Below are 18169 nucleotides of genomic sequence, written 5' to 3'. Positions count from 1 at the left end.
CGCCCTAGAGCAGTGCTAATGAAAAACGGTTATTTTAAAATTCCCCTTACTAACATACGAAGCCTTAAAATGCATATCTTTATAGAACATTTTCTTTCATTTCCCAAAATATTTGCAAAAACTCGTGTTACATCCTGTATATACATACTGTATATATATATATATACATATATGTATATATACATTATAAATTATATAAATACATGTAACGTCTATATATATGTATATGTCTATACACATATAAAACCATGCATAATATGCGTGTACACTCATAGGTTCTTATAATTATTCCTTGATGGTTCGTGTGTCAACATATCCACACCATAAGTATGCTCGTAATCTTTCAGTGTGTGATCATTCGGAGAGATCGCTTCTTATTTTCACCATCACAGTTATCACCACTTAAGCCGTCGTCATCATCATCATCATTATTATTCTAGCTTCTGTAGTTCACTTTGCGCCACTGGGTATGGAGAGATGATGCTTCCTCTTCTTTCTTTGTTATTGACAGAAGTTAATGGACCGTGCCCGATACGCTGGGACAGGCAACCCCGTCACGTGATTGATATCCTCCACAGCAGCATTTGGCCGGTGATTTATGAGTCCTGCTGCCCTTCGGGGGGCCTTTCTCGGAGGTCCTTTAGAGGCAAAGGATAACGTCACAATAAGCTTTCGGGTTTATTCCTGCAGTAGTTGTGGCCTGGGATTCTTCTTGGTTTATTAGTTGGGTGTTCGATGTCGCTCTCGCATATTTTGTCCTCGAATTGCTTTTTTATGGCTTTGTTTTATTTCTAGAAAACCAGATTTGATCCCCATTTACCAATGCGCATTCATCAATTTTGTATTTGAATACATCTGCATCCACTGAGCTTGGTATTGCTGTGATAAAGGCGTTGATTTGCGTCCGCGTAGAGCGTCTTTTCGCTTCGTGTTGTCATTCCTTAATTATAGTCCGAGATTTGTTGGTGCTTGTGTATAGCTATAGCAAATAGGTGCGTATTTAAAATGGTATGACAAAATGTTGATCTTGCTTCGAGTATTATAGAATTAATGCCAAAGACAGTTTACCGACACATCATATTGACGGGTATAGTATATTGTAATGAAAGAGCATTTTTTGAGGGGGAGGGTGGTGGGCGGAGTAATAACCCAAACTCCCAACGAAAAGATGGAATCGTGTAATGCAGCTGTTATGGCGCTTAATTTGAATCTCCTCGGAAATTCAGTTGTATCGAATAGATATACAGAAACGTTAGAGAAGGTAAATTCTGGATCAAAGTTTGCAAACTTGATATTTTGATTCACAGTAGTTTTTTCTTGACTTGTCAAACTTCAATCAGACCCACTGTTGAAATGACTCAAAAGCGAATTTAATAAAATGGCGGAAATATTACCTGTTAATGTGATTTTCTAAGCGGATTGACTTTCTTTTCACATTCTGTCGTACTTTCTATCGTAACCTCCTTCTTCCTTAGACAACATCTATCTTTTACGCCCTCCTTCATCATTCCTTTAGCTTTGTCTTATGCCTTGTCGTTCTTTTACTCTTTTTCTTCATCCTAATGCTCCAAAAGTTTTTTTTTTTTCACCTTTCTTTTTCCTCATTATTCTTCTCTTTCTCCCCTCACCCTTCCACCATCTACTTATAACTCCTCGCCATTATTTCTTTCCTTCCCTTCATCTTTTTTATTTTCTTTCTCCCTTAAAGCATGTTACCACAAGAATATTGGTTAATTCATCTGTAATACTTTAGCTATGCATAGTCCTCCATTATTCCTCTTCTGTCTTCGTTGGGGTTTATTCACGAGGTGTATTCGGTTCATAAACCCTTTTATTTTATCATTTCAGGAACAATTCGTCCTTACAGGATGACTCCATATGCTTATAATTCTCTGGTGTTTATGGGCTGTAAATCACGAAGGACCTTAGGGCTGACTCTGGAAATAATGGCAATAATTTAAGGGGACTTTCATTTTCCTTTTTAACAAGAAAATGGGTGGTTCCGGAACTACTTCAACAACTAGTGTGACAGGGACTTTTTAACGCTAGGAGAAGAGTGACTTCAACAACCGCAAAGAACTCAAGGCATGAACCAAGAAGGACCGGGTGAAGAACAGGAAGTTCGGGACTAAATCGAAAAGGATTTTCCCCGACAATGAAATTATGATTATACCAAACAAAAACTTTTTTCAGTTTTCTTCTGAAGATGGAAAGAGAAACCCACAAGATTCCTGTGTGTAACTTGTTTACTTGTAAATATTTACATATTACTTTACAAGTAAACAAGTTATACACAGGAATCTTGTGGGTTTCTCTTTCCATTATTATGATTATAATCATCATCTTTCGGAGACTGTGATGAGAGGCGCGTTCTGTCATTCATCAAACCCTATCAGTACGGACTTTTGAGATGTTAGGTAAAATACAATAACCCTCAGTTTTTAGTTCTTGACTGGCTTATTTCAAAATAGGGGCTGTTCAGAGACACGCACAAAATCTTTTTCTGAAAAGTGCTTTGATATTTGGTGTAGGGTATATTTCTCTCTCTCTCTCTCTCTCTCTCTCTCTCTCTCTCTCTCTCTCCTTCCTCCTCCTCCTCCTCCTCTCCTCCTCCTCCTCCTCCTCCTCCTCCTCCTCCTCTCCACTGCTGTCTTTAGGCTAAGGAGTCTGGTGCCTTGGTGCCTGTTCTCCACCCATCTGTGTCGAAAGCATCTTTCTCCGATGAACCCTTCTTCTCCGCAACGCCCTTCACGTTATCACTTTGCCTCCCTCTTGACCTTCTCCCCCCAAACAGGTTCCACTCAAGCCCTCTTCGCTCCTCCCTTCTCACTCATCCTTCCCACGTGCCCATGCCATCTCAATCACGTCTCTCTTATTATATTAGTGACCTTTACCAATTCATAACTTATTCTACTTTCTTCATTTTCCAGCCCCTCACGCAGCGAGATCCCCAAAATCCACCTGAGCATCCGTATTGTTGTTCGCTCCAACTTCTGTTTCATCCTTCCTTCTGAGTGCCTTTGTTTCTGAAACCTTACATCGTCACTAGTGTGGTTATGGTACAATAGCTCTTTGCTTCCAGTTTGTTTGGCATTCTTTTCTCTCACGCTACCCCTGCTATCTCCCTCCTTTCCCCCCAGCTACTTTTTTCTTGGGTACGTGAAATTCTCTATTTGTTTCAAATCTCGGCCTCTTCCGTCTCTCCATATGATAGATGGGTGTACCGTATGCAGTGTTTAAAACCGCTTCATTATCGTTACTTTCGGCCTAGTTGCAGTGATAAAAAAAATTATTAGTAATATTTTCATAATTTGAAATCAGTTTCCCATTTAAGCTGGGTCATTTTTCATATCATCCCAAATTTGAATTAAAACCTGTGATATATAAAGTAAATCTGATGTTTATACAGGCCTATCTTACTTATCTTTTACCTTCAGTTCTGTCTTTCAGTCAACTTAATTAAAATTAAGGTAAAATATGTTTAAAGCCAGGTGTTATGCGTCCACTAATTATGGCATTTGAAAACCTCATTTCTGAGATTTTAGTAACATGTCTGTGAAGAGCTTTTCCCAAGGTTATTGTAATTTCCAAATTTTTCCGATGAAGCCATTTTGATTTTTGAGTAAGGCAGTACAGCATTCATTTTATGTACTTGGTAGATGCCCATAGTACTTCTGATAACAAGAATTTCTAAATTTCCATAAGAAGTGAGAGATGCAAATTTTTCGCTTCAAAAAGTCACACTAAGCTCTCTTTAAGCGTTCAAGTCTAGATGTTCTGCTGATCCATAAAGACCGGAAGTTATCAGAAACAATCTTCTTCACCGAACTTTAAGAAGTGAAGTTCGCTACGTGTAATGCTCAAGATGGACAATGAACAGTAAAGTTTCAAGAAAATACCTTGATTAACCTAGTAATATGGATACCTTCCATGTTACCCTCTACACAATCAGATTATTCGTTGATGTGTTCAGCCAGTTTTTTCGAAGGGCTGTTTCGTGATTCGGGTAATTTTACTAACGGTGAAACCATTCAAAGTTATATTCGCTTGGCCCTCTGAGGTATCTCAATAAGATTTTATACTGTCCATTGACCTGGAGTCATGAACGAAGAGTTAATGCTAACGGATATTGCTGAGGGGAAGAGTACTTGATAAGAGAATCGCAAGTGACTCAAGTGACTCATGAAGACTCAGATTGTTGGCAGTTGAAGAATTGATTAACTGTAGTTCAAGGACTTTATTAGTGTCAGACAAGTCGGTTCCTACTGTTCAAGAGGGTTTTCAGGAAAGCAACAGATAATTGCTGAAAAAGAGAGAGAGAGAGAGAGAGAGAGAGAGAGAGAGAGAGAGAGAGAGAGAGAGAGAGATTCAGCTATCCCTTGACAGTAGTCATCTTACTGCGTGATGAATATCTTGAGCGAGGCCATTTATTTGTCTGGGAATATACGAGATCTTCTTGCGCTCCAGGGCCTTTGTTGAAGGCACTGCAAGGGCAAAGGATAAGACTGCAATAGTGCCATTGCTTTATTGTTGCTGCAATTGCTGTCGGGGCAATCCTAAAGCTTCGTCTGAATTTATATTTCCGCGATTTTCTCAGTGCCTTTTTTTTTTGTCATCAGAGCCAGGAGACGAAGAGAGAGAGAGACGAACAAGTATCGCATTTTGTTTTGTGCATTGCCACCGTTTTTCACCATCTCTCTTCCTCCGCAAACTTAACCCCTGCCTCTTATCTTTCTCCTGTTTGATCTTATATCCATTAATTCTGACGATGTTTTTGCTGCCCTGATGCCCCTATATATTCGTACTTATATATTCATGTTTAATTATGTTGTCTCCGATTCCGTCATTTTGTCGTCTGGTAATTTAGCACCTTTAAGTACCACGACTTACGACAACAGCAGGATTATACTTATAATGTTGCTTAGTTTATATTCAGAATTTTAATATGCCTTTTAGTATGTTGTAAGCCTCTGAGGCCTGCATTTATTGCAGTGTTTTAATATGTGCCTAATGCTTTTTAATTTCATTTGAATTCATTCATGAGAGCTGAAGGTCTATCGCTCAGTGATCTGGCCTAAACCACTATTTTAATAATAATGATAATGATAATGATAATGATAATGATAATGATAAACCACTAATAATAATAATAATAATAATAATATAAAACCACTTACGAATTTTATTTTCAAATATTCACCCAGATCTCGTAGTTCTGTAATAATTCAACCAATAATAAGTTTACGTGAATTAAATAGGACATTTCACGTAAATAATGCGAGTAGTCGCTTCCCATGAATAATGCAGGGTGGGTTTCACGTGAAAAATTTAGGCCGACTTTTACGTGAATAATATATCATGCGTGTCACGTGAATAATGTAGGTAACGTATCACGTAAATAATGTACATAACGTTTCGAGCAAATAATGTACAGGCCGTTTTACAGGGAAGATGTAGAGAAAGTTTAACGTAAATCTTTAAGACAACATTTCACGTGAATAATGTAGAATGCGACTGTTTTTTACGTTGCTTACGACGGTGGTGGTTGTGAGTAGTTGGCCTCACTATTTTCATCATTAAAATCTAGTATCATCATTGTTATTTCGAATGCAATCGTTGAAAGTGTTACCGTTTTATTTTTCCCTATAAAGCAGCCTTTTGAGAAATAAAAAAATAAGATTAATAAATAGAAATTCTCTCTCTCTCTCTCTCTCTCTCTCTCTCTCTCTCTCTCTCTCTCTCTCTAACATAATCGAAGAATTACACTCATCCTGCCCTGTCCTCACTTTCTTCCTTTCCAACCAAATTTTTCCCTCCTCCTCCTTTAATCTTCCTCCTCCTCCTCCTCCTCCTCCCCTCCCCCTGATTCCTAACCTCACTATCGCTTACTTCTATTCCTTTCCCATAGTTGTTACGGGTGCTGTGCTTCCTACCTTCTTCTCTTCCATCCTTATTCCCGTCCTCTTGAGAATTATCGGTCTTCCTTTGACGCAGCTTTTACTTCCTCCTCCTAATTAAGGAGTAGATAGGAATGAGTCTGTTGTAATGGACGATTATGTTTCTTCGATAATCACCTTCCAACTCCCAAGATGAAAAGAAGTGGCGTTTTCACCTTAACCGGTCGGTTTGTTTTAAAAGGGACTTTGCAATGTTCTTCTGAGATATTTCCCAGTTTTCTTTTATGGGGATTTCACAGTAATATAAGAATTACATATTTTTTTCCGAAGGTCTCAACGTTTCTTCAAGGATTTTTTATACACCTTTTAATAATCTAACTTTTTAGTTTTCTGTCAAAGAAAACTTTTGTACCGGCTTTATCTGTCCGTCCGCACTTTTTTCCTGTCCGCACGTTTTTCTGTCCGCATGTTTTCTGTCCTCCCTCAGATCTTAAACTACTGAGGCTAGAGGGCTGCAAATTGGTATCTTGATCATCCACCTTCCAGTCATGAAACATACCAAATTGCAGCCCTCTAGCCTCAGTAGTTCTTATTTTATTTAAGGTCAAAGTTAGCCATATTCGTGGTAAAAGTTTCATGGGCCGCGGCTCATACATCATTATACCGAGACCACCGAAATCTATTTTCGGCGGCCTTGATTATACCTTGTAGCGGCTGTACAGAAAACTCGATTGCGCTGAAGAAACTTCGGCGAATTTTTTACTTGTTTAAGCTTGTCACAAATATTTTGAGCAATACACACTATTTAGGATATTTCAAAAATACTTGATAACTTGCAAGGCTCATAGTGGAGTTTGTTTGCATTTTTCAAGAAACCCAAAGTGTCTATTCACTTATTTCGAAAAATTTGGACAGGCTTTAAACATTTTTTCAAGAATCAGGTAAATTATAGAAAAGAGTTTCTTAAAACTCTGACTCAAAACGATTTCACTAATTTCTTGAAGGAACTTCGCATTTACGCGTATTTCACAATTTCAGCGAAATGCTTCGTGATTTTTAATGGTCCTTGAAAACATTTCATGATATATTCTAAAAAGATTCCACGTATTTTGTTAACTATTTCAGTTCTATAGCGTTTCAATTTTTTTTCTTTTAGAATAATCCACAGTTTTAAAAGTGGATGTTAATGATTTTTTTTTATTAAGGCTAACGATAACTTCCTGTTACAATGATTTCCTTCGTAACGAAACAATGTACGATATTGAGTAAGGCACTCTACTTACAAACTGGATATAGATTTTCTTACTTGGAATAACGCCAAACCAACATTAGAGATTTATAGAAACATTTGACCTTCCTTTGAATATCTTGAAACGCAACGAAATACCTCGATATGGGTCTGTGAATTGATGTCTAGGTAAAAAAAAAAGGCCAGAAAAAAATAATCTTAAATAAAAAAAATCGTTCATTTCTGTTCCTTGTTTGTTTTGTTTGCTCCGTTCGTTTTCGTCGCTGAATCTATGTTACATATATTATATGTTACATATTTTATATTATACATTATATATATATATATATATATTTGTATATATATATATATATAATATATATATATATATATATATATATATATATATATATATATATTTATATATACATGTATATATACATATTAAATATTTAAATATATATAACATATATACATATTACACACACATATATATATATTTGTATATTTATATATATTCACTAGCGACATTTCGAGACGAAGTCCCGTCTTCTGGCTAAAATCAGAAAATAAATATGACATTAATACAATAGACGTTTAAAAAGAAGACAAAACGTAAGAGTAAAATTATCAACAATTAAAACTTTTCTGAGTAAAATAAAAAATCTCAAAGAACGAGGAAAACACCTTGCTCAGGCGGAGTCCTGCTGTTCGTGTCAGGACGGTGGAGAAGTCAAGAAGAAGCGAAGACCATAGTGACGTGGCTTTATGCTATATACAAAGGTACTGAGGTGGTATGGTTGTTAAGTGAAGGTGCATACCAGTTTCTTAATTGGCAAATTTTCAAGAACGAGTAGGTGGTGTTCATTTGGTGATGTCATAATGACCTTAAAGTTATCATAAATTATGTCTGTCTTACAGATTCTGGCGTGATTCCTGATACTTGATTGTTCTGGGCTCGATAATTTGCTGCCCGTTCACTAACTTCCATATCCACCCAAGACGAGGACATATATATATATGTATATATATATATATATATATATATATATATATATATATATATATATATATATATATATATATATATATATATATATATATATATACAGTATATATATATATATATATATATATATATATATATATATATATATATATATATATATATATATATATATATATATATATACATACTATCTTTTTTGTCTTCAGCTTTGCCCATTTCTATATAGGGTCCCTGCTGTTTCCTATCAACCTTCTCCTCCTACCTTCCTATGTCCAGTGCATCCTGACTACTTGAACCTTTCTCCCGAATGTTATTTGCTATTTTATCCTTCCATCTGAACTTTGGCCTTCCTCTTCTTCTCCTTCCCTCCGCCTCCACGCTTATAACCATTTTAAACACAAGATCATCTTCTCTCCACATGACAAGACCATACAACTGTAGTCTTCTTTCCTGGGCCTCCTTCGATACTTCCCCTACCTTAACTGTTCCTCCAGTAAATTATTTTCTGATCCTATCTCTTCTTGTGATATGTATATATGTATATATGCATGTATACATATATAATATATGTATATATATGTGTATATATATATATATATATATGTATAAATACTTATATGTATGTATATATATATATATATATATATATATATATATATATATATATATATATATATATATATATATATACATATATATACCAAGCAAGCGTTTCTCTGGCTTTTGAGAAACGAATATAGGTACAGGAGGCATAATTCCGGTGTAAGTTGACTATCCCACGCAGGATCCTTTGGCCGATTGATTTGCGAGGTATCCTGCAGTGCAGGATCTTTGTTGAAGGCCCTCAGCAATCATAAGACAGGATTTGCAGTATTGCTGCAATTGATGTGTGGATGATTCCTGTTCGCGGACGGAGCTAATAACATATGTTATGTGCCTCTGGAAGAGGGGATTTTCGCAGGTGTTAAGCCCAGGATGTCCAGTGACGGAACGACAATAAAAATAAACAGATAGATAGCAGCTCCTTTCCCTAAGTAACTCTTTCGATAGATTTAAGAACACACACACACACACACAGAAAGAGAGAGAGAGAGAAATGGTATCTATAAATTCAATCTGTATTGTAAATTAAGTTAAATATCTTTTGAAAGTCAGTTTAATGAAATTATAACGAAAATTAAATTCTGGAATGCCCACCTCTTCAAGAGCAGGACGGAAAGATGCCATTAATTCAGTATCAATAAGACGACTGCCTTAATATGCCGATCATAACGAAGTCTTGAGAATTCGCAGTTGTAGCTTCCTTTAAAATTCTGTCATCGAAGTTCCATTAGTCTTATGTTCCACCCATTAATGGGGAAAGCCGTATGGGAGGGCAGCTTAATGGGGCTGAGGACGCAGGAACTGATAGGAAATGAGATATTCCATTAAATTTTCTGCCTCACTTTCGTCTGGATTTTTCCCGTTAATTTAATTATCATGTTCCGAGTAGAAGCAAAAATGTCTCGGTAAGATGTCAATTTTTGGTCATTTTTCTTTAAGTCAGTTCCTTACCTTTACAGACTCTCTCTCTCTCTCTCTCTCTCTCTCTCTCTCTCTCTCTCTCTCTCTCTCTCCAGCCATTCATTTAGTGTTTTTTTATTCTAAATAAATGTGAATCGGGCTTGAATTACTTCTAAAGATTTTTTCACTTACGTCATTGTCATTTATAGCTCAAGTCTGTAACCTCATCACTTATCTGTTGTTACATGCAACAAGAGGAATGTAAATATAATCCCTCTGTTTTTCTGTACATTATTTATGATTATTATTCCTCACTCGACCCTTCAGGTTCATGGAAAGACTCGAGTGCCAGTCTCCAAGTTCATCAGCGAAAACTGAAGAGTACATCTTGAACCGCCAGGAAACGTTGTATAATATCCATGTAAATACAAAGGTAAAATTTCTCTCATAGATTATATTTCCCGTAATCGATTACCAAACAGCTCATCTCATCTTCAACTTTAAATTGAGCATTGCATTTATATTACGGACAAGTAAATGTTAGTAGAGTTTAGCCACTACATATTAATGCACTTCATAGTAGATGAAGAAATTGTATGGACATATGTAAAGAAAAACAAGTACTTTTCATTTGATGGCATATTCTTATAAATAGAAAAAGTCAATGCCTATTGAAAAAAAATCTCCAAAGGTATATAAGTTTGGTGACCTCTCGGAGAGGCCTGGCAGACAGGCACAGTTCTTGCAAAACCCCTCGGCAACTAATGGACTAGGCTTCAGCGACTTCGCCAGAGTTTAACCTTAGTTGGACTCCGTTCACTTCTATCTGACAGGGCATCTGCAACGAGATTTTCTTGCCGGATATATACTGGATCGTGCACAAGAGGTTGATGATCCGTTAGGATAGTGAACGGTGTACCTTTGAGGACATGCATGAAGTATCTGCTGCTTAAGTGCGTGGTGAGAAGTTATCTGTTGAAGGTAGTACGGTATATTTCCTCTCTGTAGGAGTCAGTATCCGGCTGAAAAATCTGAGCAGTTAATTCATTCTGTGAATTCTGCAATCCCTTTATTGTTGTAAGATTCAGTATTTCCCAATGTATGACACTCGGGGGGGTGGGATGAAGGTAGAAATATGCTTGACAAGACCTGATACCCATAAACTCTATGGAGGCCCATGATTACACACTTGCCGGGGTGTGAAGCTCTTCGTTGGGTGAGTCGGTAGAGCTGCGGACTGTCACTCGTTGGGCCGGAGTTCAATTCCCCGGCCGGCTGATGAAGAGTTAGAGGAATTTATTTCTGTTGATAGAAATTCATTTCTCGCTATAATGTGGTTCGGATTCCACAATAAGCTGTAGGTCCCGTTGCTAAGTAACCAATTGGTTCTTAGCCACGTAAAATAAGTCTAATCCTTCAGGCCAGCCCTAGGAGAGCTGTTAATCAGCTCAGTGGTCTGGTAAAACTAAGGTATACTTAACTTTGCCGGGGTGTACTACTAAACAGTTATCTAGGAGGGGACAGTATGGCTCTGATATGTTCCTGGTGTTCTAAATTCTTGAAGAAGAGGGGGATGTCGTCAACTTAACAGACTCAGAAGGGGAGGTCCCCAAGGAAGTTATCCATCAGTTGCTGGTAAGTGTCTTGAGTTTCAGAGGCTGAACATCGAGTATTTAAGGTATATGTCCCAAATGGTGTAATGACTGTGCCAGAAGTCTGGTTTCTTTACCATGTTTAGTCGGGATGCTCAAGGGCTGGAGGCCTTATGGCAAAGGGCCATCCTTTCCATCTCCTTGAGGATGATCTTTGTGGTGCATAGTTTCTCCGGAGACAGGCTTCAGAACTTTGAGTAGATGAAGGGGGCGGGGCAGTGTTTTTATGTGATGCTAGATGCCACATTTTGCAGTGAGGCCATGAAACATCGGGAACTCCTGAAGCAGGGGATGTAGGCCCCTGGGACCTACTGCAGAGATGGGTAGCAGTATGGGGCCCGAGACCAGTGTGCAATGTCAATGAGCAACCCGTAGTGTCCAAAGAAATCAGTGCTAAACAGAGGTGTCCACATTGATGAAGTTCCACTTTATTTCTCATGAGGTGTTAGTATGATTTTACTGGCCTCCTGTTTGCTGCTACTAAGTGTAGCTCAGTATCTTGGTGGAGGGCACCAAAACCAGCAAGGTGGATCAGATGGCACTTGTATCCACAACCTCCTGCCAGAGGTGTGATTGGTAACGTAGAGCTTGATGGGCCTATTATGGTTGGAGCAGCCACCATTATTTTCTCAGGTGGCCACCAAGCTCATTTTTTCTCCAGATGCATCTGGAAGCACAGTTCTTGGCTACCTTGCCGAATTCATCATGATAAACAAAGAACACTGTTGGGTATGGATACCCCTTTTGTCACAGCTTGAGTGGGATATTTTGTACTGCATTAGCTTGTGCAACATTATTTTGGTCCTGGCAGTGCGTTGCAAGGCCTTCGAGGTCTCTAGGAACTTGTTGGCCTTCTTTAATAGTTACGTTATGGGAGTTCCTTGGGGAGGGTGGCTCAGATGTTTGTTAGCAAACATCATAACCCTTGCCAAGTCAACCTTCGTCGGCTTTCCAACTGCACTGAGTTCCACCAACATCCGGAGCAATTTGATTTCATCCCAAATATCTCACCATCAAATCTCCCAGTGATGTGTTCAACAGGGTAAGGGCCTGTCATGCATGGAAGGGTGGTGGTCAGGAGAACTCTGCAATCAGGAACCTGTGTAGGTCCTAATTAGTGATTCACTATGTACACCTAGTCAGCAAGCAGTGCAGGGGAAGAGAGTAACTTGGATAACATAGAGGACTTAGTCCACCTTCTTGGTGGAATTGGTAACATTTTGGTGGCCGAACCTTATTTCTGCACTACATGATTCAGTCAACGAGAAGGGCAGCAGGCAGAGGTTTTTGGCATTTGTTTGCTAGTTCATCTACAGACATTGCATAGTATTCTTTCCTTACAAGACTGTATGCATAGTAATAGGCACAGATGATTGAGTCCATTACTCACTAGAGCTACACATCATAGACCAGGGGAAGACCACATTGGGTCTACCAAATGAATGATGACCTTGTGTTCTCGAGAGAGGCCGAGCCACAGCAATGGCGCCATAGTTAGCTAGGCTGTTTGTGGTTCTTTGGTTGGTAGAACATGGCTGTGTTTAATCCATTAGTTGCCAGGGAGTTACATGAATAGTGCTTCTTTATCAGGTCGCTCAAGAAGGTCATTAGTATGAGCTCAGGATATACACGTGTCTTGGAGTTAACTGATGTATTCTCAAGGTGAAGCCACTTTTGGGTGAACATATAGTTACAGGTGGGTCTACCATGTGGGAGGCCAAGGTCCAGTGTCTAATTTAACGTAAAAGTTGTCGATTATCAAGCAAAAATTTAGCAATAGATTACTGAAAGATAGAGTATCACGCACACACATTATATATATATATATATATATATATATATATATATATATATATATATATATATATACATACATACATACATATGTTATATATATATATATATATATATATATATATATATATATATATATATATATATATATATACATATATATATATATATATATATATATATATATATATATATATATATATATATATATATATATATATATAGTGTGTGTGTGTGTGCGTTTAATGTGTGGGTGAGGGGTTATCTGAATGAGTTTGTTTGCGTGCGCGTACCAGTTATATAAACGTTTTTGGTAAATCGGTATATTTCAAAGTTACTTAACTATTTTTTTTAATCAGGTCGTGGCTGTCGTGTAATCGCAACCGGTGTCTGCTCTTTCGTTCCTAAAATAGTAAAAAATAAACTAAAAAAAATTCCCATAAAAGATAACTTTTATTTCCAATTGTTATTGAAAGTGGAGATTTCGTGGATTTTTTCTGACGTAAAATTTTTACTTTCAAGTTTTATAGAAAAGGGAGATTTCGTGGATTTTTTTTTCTCTCTAACTTCTAATGAAAGATTGGATTCCGGCCTAGTTCGTGACGTGGAGAATTACGAACCAGTAAAATAGGCTGTTGGCAGGGGGGCCGTTGGTTGGAAATGAGTAGGAATGCCTGCGGGGTGGAAGGCCCATTAGAGATCTACTGGAAAGGTAGGCCTATGAAAGGAGAGCCGAAAATGGAGGAAACTGAACAACCTGGCGGTCCCTAGGGTAAAGAAGGAAAAAATGGCGGTTAAGTGACTTGTTAAGAGGGAAATAAGAAAGGAAAAGTTAAAAAAAAAGGGCCGAGAGAGAGAGAGAGAGAGAGAGAGAGAGAGAGAGAGAGAGAGAGAGAGAGAGAGACATTACAACTGGTGCCTTTGAGTCTTATTAATGACGTCATTATAAAGGGGCCTAGACGAAATGAGACGACCTAATCGTCCCCTGTCCTTCTTCATTGCTTCCGCCACCTTTTGTTTTCTGACTATCCTTTCAGTTATTTCTGTGTCCTTTGTTTCTTAATGCGGAAAATGAGGTCTTATTGCTCTTTCTTTCAACAAGTATTGTTTATCAAATGCTCCTTTTACTCTAATTTCCTCAGTTCGTGGCACTAAATATGGTTCATTCGTTGATTTTAACGTTGTTAATGTATGAATACTAATTATTCTGTTGGTAGTAGTGAATTCTTTGGTTGGGTATCTAAAAAATTTTAGTTTTGTGGAAATGCTGGAGTTACCATTATGATCATTATTTTTTCGTTGGCGTTCTTGTAGACAAACTGCTATACAAACATGGTGACTTGCAGGGTTTAATTTTAAGCAGTTTATCTCTCAAAAGCGTACCTTAAGGACTGTTTGATTCGACTAACAAGTTTGTTAGCCATAAAGGGAATCGAATTACGAGAAAATCAAACGTGATGATTCACTGATTAAATGTTAAGGAAGCCGGACGAAGGTCCTCTTGGATATCTTGAAGACTCCATAGAAAGACTTTTGTTCTGGTAAGTCGCCTCCAAGACCAAAGACTGGTATCCTTGCTGAGTTTTTTTTTTTTTTTCAAAACCATCTGTACACAGAACGTAAAATCTTTTGTAGTGAACTTTGGTAAAATTTTCGTAAATCATCGATCGGTGCACCTCACGTGATTCACTGTAGGCTTTGCTAAATGTTTTTTTTTTTTTTTTTTTTGGTGCATCAACCTTTCAGCCCCGAAGTGCATCTACTTTTTAGCCTTTTATTCCACCTCCGTTCCTCTTTGTTTCTTCAGCCTTTCTCTCCAATGGCTCCCACTCCCTCTTTTCACTGTCTAAAGCACTAAATGGCTGACAGTGCCCCAGTGCTTTACTTCATGCCTGCCTTTCATAAATAGCAACTTCATAAATCAAATCAATCACCGATTCAAAGGAATAAACGCCTTGTTGAAGGCAAAGGAATAGTTTGTACTAAATACACACAAATGACAGTGAAACCTCCTTGCTACTAGCGACTACCACCAGCGGAATCATATTTTTTGCACTGGAAGTTTAAAAGCTCGAAATATTAAGCTCCCTGGAGATGGAACTTCACAAATTACTCCCCGGCTTCCATAAGATTAGATGCTGTGTTTACGGTAGGCCTATGAATGAATGTCAGAGTATTGGTGGGGGAGCCTTTTGAGCCTCGCGTAATTAGAAATCTAAATGATGTTTTGAATGGGGCGGGTGGCTCCTATAACGACCGCTGAAAATATCAAACCAACTAACAAGGAAAACCTTTTGTGTACTGAGTGGTTCATTATTTAGCTGAAGATGAGATTTTTTCAAAATTCGTGCTGAAATCTTTGTATACATTCGTCCTCTTTATGAAAATGCCTTACGCATCTCATGAGTAACGTCAAACGCAGACGAACCTATTAAATGTAACATATCAAACAGAACGGGTGCTCATTTGCTCACACACACACACACACACACACATACACATACACGCACATACACATACACACATTCTCAGCCACGAAATAAAACTATGCCACTCTGTTCGTTATATGAACACTTAAATCCGGTCGTGAGAAATTACGTTCATTATTCTACGGCTGTAATCTCTCGCTTTCCCCAAATCCCTTTGGCTCGAGGTAGGTATTCGCTCTTGTGTAACGTGTCTTTATTAAACTTTATGCGAAGGTCGACGGCAAGGGCAACTTTAACCCTTAGCGAATGCCTAGTAAGAGTAGTTATTCTATTGCTGACTTTTTTTCTAATTACTTTTTTTTTTACTTTTATAGCATTGAAAATATATAATTCAGGAAAAAGTGTTTATATATATATATATATATATATATATATATATATATATATATATATATATATATATACATATATATATATTATGCATTTTGTATGTGTGTAAAATTGAAGATTCAATTTGTTTTTTTAATATATATATATATATATATATATATATATATATATATATATATATATATATATATATATATATAAAAAACAAATTGAATCTTCAATTTTACACACTATATATACAAATGCATAATATATATATATATATATATATATATATATATATATATATATATATATATATATATATATATACACACATATATACATATATATATATTTATTTACATATATATATACAAATTGTATGTGTGTAAAACTGAAATTTCAATTTGTTTCGTCACTCAAGTTCATGATGGAGTTTTGTGAAAAAATCCATCATGAACTTTTGTTTTGACAAGCCCCATATGTGTAATTTTCCACGACACTAGACTGCCCCAATACTCGTCAGTACAGTATAGTCTTTGTTATTTAGATATCCAAGTGAATGTTATTCATTCTTTGAATGTACATCATGAATTTAGTGTCTGGATTAACTACGAAGCCAGAAATAATGTCAAAGTTTCATCATCATCATTATTATGTGAAATGCATCATATGCACACCTGAAACTTGGATCTCGTCAAATTTCATCCTTGATACAAGAGATGCAGACGCAGTGCCTTATGAAAACTAATTTATGTGACAGCGCGTTTTCCATGAGTCCCCAGCAAATCAAATTTAAAACCGGGAATCGGGGTCCGGAGGAAGTAGGCAATTTCAGAGGTTTAAGGTGGATGGAGAAGGGTTTATTATTACATTTTTCCTCTAAAGCTTTAACTCCTAGCAATAACTTGAAGAGTGAGGGCCTCAGGGTTGCAGGAATGCCCCCCTCCCCCCCTCCCAAATAAAAAGTTTTTTAGGGCAGTATTATAGCGGTATTGACAAAGCAAGTCAAGAGTTTCAATAAAGAAGTGGGTAGGTGATAAAGCTAAATTATATAACTTCCAAGGAAGACAAGGCTACCCAGATAAGAACAACCTAATTTATGCAATGAAAATGGAGACCTGCGTAGCGAAGCACTCAGAAAAGAAGCAGCTGCGCTGTCTCAAAATGCCCAACATTTTTGAAACAGTATCTCTTTTAACCATAAGATACATTTCTAACACGTATTACTATACATTTATATACCTAAAATATTGATATCATTGAAAAACGTAGATTTTAACGGAGCTGAGATTTTTTACGGAGTTACCCCAATAATTATTCTTGGGAATTATCAGCTTGACTGGTCCTAGTTTCATCCTCAGCTAGGACCAGGCTTCACGCCCAGCCAGGTCCGGTTGGTCCATACTTTACTTCCAGCTAGGCCTCAAGCAGATTACTAAATGTGTTACTTGAAATATTAATTTTCTGTCTTGGTGTTAAAAGTAATTCAAAATTTTAAGGTAAATTCTCAATGTGTGGACAACATTATTTCATCATGGCCAGTATATTTCTTGCTTTCCTAAACAGATCTATAGGAAAGGCAGTTCACATAGTGAATAATCTAGCTGTTAACTTTAGTCATTTCCGTCTTGTGCAGCCATCAGTAATCCATGAAGCTTTAGGATTAGGAACAATCTTCTAATGATGTTTTTCTGTTGCTGCTTTTACGACTAAGACTTGACCCACTTACCTTTCCTAGTTCAGTTTACCTCTTTTTATCCTTTCCCTTCAGACCTGCCCCATCGACTTCCACATGAAATTATTATCCGATTGGTCTCAGAGGTGAAGGATAGTTACTGACTGAAATGAGAAAGTAGTTAGTGAGGAACTGAAATACTCTGCAAAGTGTATTTAATCAAGTAACCATTCTACGGTAAAGTAAGTCATCAAAAGAATTAACAGTGTAAATAGCGCAAAACAATGCGGGTAAGTTCATAATTAATAAATGTTACCAAGTATTAATTTCCCCAGTTCTTCCCCGTAGGTTTGGTTAGGACTGGCGGATGCGAGAGTAAACTGCCATTCTTGTGTGTGTGTGTGTGTGTGTGTGTGTAAGAGAGAGAGAGAGAGAGAGAGAGAGAGAGAGAGAGAGAGACCTGTAAAACAGGCTAAAAGAAAATAACCACAAATTGCACTAGCAAAAGGCAGCGTTATGGATAAAAAAAAAAAGCAAGGATGATGAGAGAAAAGAGGCATGCAATTAGAAGACGGAAGAGCGAGGACAAATTAAACGAAACTCAATC

At 37.2% G+C, this 18169-nt stretch overlaps 1 long non-coding RNA gene across 2 annotated transcripts in view; it reads left to right on the top strand.

The window, feature by feature from the left end:
- Positions 1-18169, top strand: part of LOC136839000 (uncharacterized) — a 454482-nt gene that overhangs the window by 284809 nt on the left and 151504 nt on the right. The window contains exon 3 of one of the 2 annotated variants that reach the window (XR_010853181.1): positions 9965-10070. The exons of the other annotated variant lie outside the window; for it this stretch is intronic. This is a non-coding gene — a long non-coding RNA (uncharacterized lncRNA). The remainder of the gene's footprint in view (positions 1-9964; positions 10071-18169) is intronic. 2 annotated transcript variants of the gene reach the window in all.

This window comes from Macrobrachium rosenbergii, chromosome 5 (genome assembly GCF_040412425.1).
Source record: "Macrobrachium rosenbergii isolate ZJJX-2024 chromosome 5, ASM4041242v1, whole genome shotgun sequence".
Taxonomy (NCBI): domain Eukaryota; kingdom Metazoa; phylum Arthropoda; class Malacostraca; order Decapoda; family Palaemonidae; genus Macrobrachium; species Macrobrachium rosenbergii.
Note: the sequence above shows the minus strand (reverse complement) of the source record. Positions and strands in the feature narration are given on the sequence as shown.